Genomic DNA, 5,712 nt, shown 5'->3' on the forward strand with positions numbered 1-5,712 from the left:
CGCATCTGTGTGAAAGGTCAGCGCCGGGGTGTGGAGAGAGCGAAAACAGGCGCGGGTAGCGCCTTTGGGGAACACGCGTGTCCCGCTCGGGTGAGCGTGGACCGCGGCCCCCGACTCCGCCGTCCTCCTCGTGAGGGGACAGTGCTGTACGCAGCTGGCTGGGGGGCTTTTTTCACGTGAGGAGTTGTGTGGCATTAAGGAACAGAATCTCAGTGCACTACTGAGATGTGTGAGCTACAGGTAGAGTAGGCAACAGGTGTTGTGGATTTCTTTTTTTGCGTTGCCTATAGTTGCAAGGACACTTTGTTCCTTGAGATCGTGTGGCTGTGCTGCTGTTGACATCAGTTGCATGGTATTACATGCATGATTACAAAACAGTTTATGTAAGTACAGTTTCATGCAAATAGATGAGCAATATGGTAACAGTCAAGCTGATACTTTGCCACTGACTTTTTGTAATAAGTTCGGATAGGGCATAGCATTTCTCTGTGTACCACAGGAGCTTAACAAGCCCCCCAGGAGGTCAGTATGAGGTCTCTGGCATTTGGAAACTGAAGCACTTTGAAATTGTATTCCAGTGAAATAGTAACTTGGCTGAGACAGTGCATGTGAAGGGTTTTAAAGAAACATGTTGGTTTATGTTTTTAGGCTGTGAGATGTCTTTCTTTTCCTTTTCCAAATGTAAGGTTCTGAGGTTTACTATCTTGTACATGTGTGATTGAATAAATACCACTTATGTATTTACAAGTAAAGGGGAAAAGGTGGAAAATCTGTAACGATTCTAGCAGTAAGATTGTCTCGTCAAGTCAAAAGTAGAGTGAAAAACTGATTTAGTATAGTGAGAAACTGTTTCAAGTTGCCAGTATTGTTTTAGCCACAGAGTTTGTTTACAGATGACAGTTAATGTTAGTTTGTTAACATTTGTCAAAACTGCAGCTATCTTTTTGAGCTGGCTTTTGCTTATTGTCAAGGTAAAATCCGAATTAGTACAATGATGTCAGTGAGGAAACTCAAACTTTTCATACCTTCTAGGGTGCCTCAGTGTCTGTATGTCTCCTTGGTCTTCTCAGGCTTGGGCACAGGGCACAGTGCTGTTCATGCACTATATACAGTGGCTCTTGAGTACAAAATTTGGGAGCAGGGCCCAGAATTTGATTCACATTAGAGGGAGTGCCCACCTTGTTGTGCTGTGACATCAAGTTCCTTCTTGCTTATGCTTGTGTGTGTTTGCATGCTCTTGAGATCTTTCTTTTTGCCCTTTCTTACTGAAACCTGCATTATTTCTGCAAAGTGAGGAAGTTTCACCGGAGAACTGGACCGTGTCCTTGCTTCATTCAAGGCTTTCTGTTAGCCTTATGATTAGGGCACTGTCCTGAGACATGGAGTCTTTGTTCTGGACTGTGGAGGTTGCTTACCTCACTAGCAAGACATAAAGGAAAGGAAAGGGCCTGTAGCCTAGAGTAGAAGAAAAAAGTAACATCCATCAGTTTTGGTGGGGTTTTGGCCATTTCAGGTGTTTATTTCAAGGTAGAAGGGAGAATGCTTTAGTTCAGTAGTTGGCCGAAGTGTCCAATGCTGTGCAGTGAAAGTGTGGCCTGTCCTACACTGTGAAGAAATAAAGTGTAGTTTGGCTTGACCTAGCCCAGAAGGTAAAGGCATGGAAAGCAGGATTTTTGCTTTTGTGCACTTTCTTGCGATTCAGCAAGTTTTCTGGTTTCATTTACGATCCAAAGACTACATGGTTTTGATGGGCTTTTTGTTTATTTGTCAGTTGGTAGGACTTATTGCAGGCTTCCTATATTTGTTTTAACAGACGAGTGCTATCTGTGAAGATCTAAGTAATCTTCGGTTTTGCAGCTTAGTCTTACTCCTTTTGGATTTCCCCAGAGAGGTGTTAAAGAGCCAGCATATTGCGGCAGCTCTAGGCATAATACCTTACTTTTCCACCTTTTTTCCCAGTCATAAGATTAAAATGTGTAACAACTCAGTTTATCAAATAAACTTACTTGAGCCTGTTCCTGGACAATACATTTTTATAGGAATAAATTTCTCCTGTGAAGAAGCAATTTTTTTTGAGTAAACTGAGATTTTGATAGAGTTTAGCCATAGTACGAGAATAGAGTGAAATAAGGAAAATTATTAGAAGCAGACTTCTGGATTTTTCTTCTACCTCAGACTTTATTATGACCAGGAAGTGTCTGGTTTAGATACAGACTGATAAACCAATTTTCTGTTTCCTGGGTTCTTGCCACACCCTTTTTTGTCTTAACATCTTTACGATATTGAAACATTCTTTATTGCAGAAAAGCTTTTTTAAACCCCTTAAAGTATAAGCATATGAGCAAGTTACTGTGGGATGAGGTATATTTGGTGTGGTTTAAAAGCAGGTAGGTTACCACTAGCCAGTAGAACAAGTAAATTATCACTAGTCTAGATCAACTGTAGTGTTTTATATAGGGCTGCTATGGTTGGCCTATGTTAAAAGGGAACATCGTGTTCTTAGCAAGGTGTTGTGTAATACTTGGTATGAATGTCCTGTAGACACTGTATTACGCTCATAATGTTACCACATCGTAATTACTAGGTAATCAGATGTTTCTGAAAAGGAATTTTTGTGTCCAGTTTTGGTTGCATGGCCTAGAGTTCCTCTATGAGGATGGTGGATGACGGATATTTTTAACTGGGTTTTCTTGCTGCATTTGTACTTTCCACATGCAGTTATATCCCTATTGTGCAAGTTTTAAATGCTTGAGTATTTATTATGTTAACCCAACTTGTCAAGCACTGAACAGCAAATGGGTCAATATCTGTATTATTCTTTGTGATATAGTTTTATTACTCTGAAGGGCTTTGACTTGCACTTTTGGTTATGGATGAGATTCGATGCAGAAAATGTGGTCTTGAAAATAACGGCACTGAGGTTTTGTGTACTGCCTAAAAGGTGTCTGTCCCCTCTCCTGCTTTAGCCGCTGCCTTAAACTTAACCACTGCTCTAGTGGGGGCTAGGCTGTTAATGCTGCATGTGTTGTTGGTAGTAAGGCAAATATTTTGTTTGCTAGTTGTTGGTTAGTAAAGAACGGCTCCATCTTCTGACACTTAGGGTTTTCTTGGGGGGGTTGTTTCTTTTTAGCTACAGGTGAGATACTTCCTTGTGTGAGTTATATTTAAAGGGCATGGGAAAAGAGAAGGCAGCAGTCAAAAACACACTTCATGGGTTAATGGTTTTGCGATCTGTTGCTGGGATTTCTCGTGGCCTCAGGGCACTTTTGTGAAATACAATATGGCAGAGAAGACCAAAATGAAGAAGGGTCAGATGGTTTGGGTATGTCTGCAAAGGCTGCAGAGAGGCTCTGAAGCTACTCTTTAGAGCGTGTTCTGTTCATGCTGACAGTGAGCCAGCAGCCATATGTAGTAGGGAAGCACCCGGACACGTGGGAATGCACATGCCTGAGCATACGCACAGTGATCTGGTACTCTAGTAAGTGCCTCAGTAGATCACCAGGCGTGCTTCTGCAGCCTGCTTGTACTCTGCCTGCCAGCAGTGCTGGAACATGGGCAGATCAGGCTTCTGTGCTTCTGTTTTGTATTTCTAAGGTTATCTTGTAAGTGTAGATATAGTCTTTATGTCTCGATGCTTGCACTGGGCTTGCACTCTCTCTCCTTCTTGACAAGTTGCTGAAGGACAGCAGCCGTGTACTAGGTTTCATGCAAGTTGCACAAGCAGTGGTTCTGAAGAGATGTTTTCCCTGCTTATCCACATGTGCAAGTGAGGTTATGAGATTTTTTTTGTGTGTGTAAAAGCTATTGTAAGGTCAGGAAAAGTTTTTTGTGCAGATGTTTTCAGCTGCTGCAGAAGTAGTGTGTGGTAGCCTGAGAGAAGCCTTCTGATTTTTCTGACTTTTTTTGGTAGTCTAATTTAGACAGCTTTGCTTGTAGGATACAATGAGAAGTGAAGCTGAATTTACCTTCCTCAAGATATATAATCATAGTGTGATATATTTTTTTTTTCCTTTTCCTTCATTTTCTCCCAATAGAAAGCAAAACTTTATTGGGGGTGCAGGAAGGGTAGAGACTCAACATGCTGTTTATATGACAAGTGGACTGAAATACACAGAGAGCATGTTTCTTGGAGCACAAGTACGAGGTTATTCTACAGATTGTGTGAGCAGGCTGCAGGAGGTCACTGCAAGTGGTACTGATGTTCGTCCTGTAAAGATGTGATAGTGGGAAAGAGAGCTCATTTGTACGTCAAAATGTCTGGGAAAAACTTTTGAGGTTTTGCTTCCAGCTGTTTTTGAGTATACTGTGGTAATTCTTAATGCTTGATTTTTCTGATAGATATAATAGTTAAAAATTTCCTTGTATAGGTGACTTTTAAAAGTAGAACTGGCTTTTTAAAAGTAGAACCAAAGCTATACTGCCTTTCAAATATCCTGTCCTAAACCAGGTGCTACACTGTTAAATAACACCTGTTACTTTTCATAATTGAAGCTTAGGGAGACAAGATGAAGAGGTGATGATGTCCAGTACTTCTCTTTTTTTTGTTGGTTTTGCTTCCAATCTTCCTCATTCCTTGCAGCTTTTGTATCTTAGTATGGGTTTTGGGCCTGACTTTATTACATGTACTTTTATGTTTCTGCTACTTAGTTTCTTTAATTGTACAAAAATCTTCAGTATATAAAGCACTTCTTGATTTCAATTACATCTGTACCATGGGTTCCTCTGTGACTCAAGCTCTTATCTCTCAGTACTAATACAGCCAACTCATAGGACAAGTACATTGTGTTTGTTAGGTTGCCACGCTGTGTGGAGTGTATTACTGATGTGATGGGAGCCATATTAGTAATAGAGAATTTATTTGACATGGAGTCTTCCAGAGTGGGACTTTCATTCTGACTGAAATCTTTAACTGGATATGAACTGCAGCATTGTCTAAAGAGCGGCATTAACCTGGAATTTTTGTAAATGTAATACCCCATGGTGAAATTCTGCCCCCCTTTTTTTTTTTTTAAAGGGAGGGGAGCAGTAGGCATGCAAATATACTGATTAATGGAGATGTCAACAAACATTAAAGTTGAAATATGGTGTTGTAGATACTTTAGATCTATTTTCACCTATAATAAAGGTGAAATATATGACTACGTGGTGGAGCATGATAATTTTTCCCCCCTTTCTGTGACAACACTTCCTCAAATGTATCAGTTTTGTTATTTTATTCAAAAAGGACAATAGTTGACATATGCAAATATTAAAGAGTTCTGGCTTCTGATCTCCTGCTTAATAATTTCTCCAGTTCCACTCATGAAGAGAAATAGCATTTTCTATTTACAAAGAAAATCCAATATCTTTTTAAATCCACACTTTATAAAAAGAATTTTAGTTGGCCTTTAAGAAGGTAGCTATTGTAATACTGGAAGGAAGGATGTCTAGAAATTAGCATGGGGCAGGTAAAGGAGACCATGTTTGGCTTCCTCACAAGATGTCTCGGCACAAGCTGCAATAATCTTGTCTGTTGGGGTGTATGTCTATGGTTGCTTTTTCTTTATGGCAAACACCCAACCTGTTGACAATTAAACTTAGCTCTGGGCCATGGTTTATTATTCAGGGTGAAGGAATAAACTTGAGAAAGACGGTTTCTGTTGTCCTTTGGTGATGATCAGTCCATATCCACAGTGGAGACTTAAGCACAGGTGGTGGGCTTAACAGAACAGG

The sequence above is a fragment of the Cariama cristata genome, unplaced genomic scaffold (assembly GCF_000690535.1).
Source record: "Cariama cristata isolate BGI_N322 unplaced genomic scaffold, ASM69053v1 scaffold11757, whole genome shotgun sequence".
NCBI classification, from domain to species: Eukaryota; Metazoa; Chordata; class Aves; order Cariamiformes; family Cariamidae; genus Cariama; species Cariama cristata.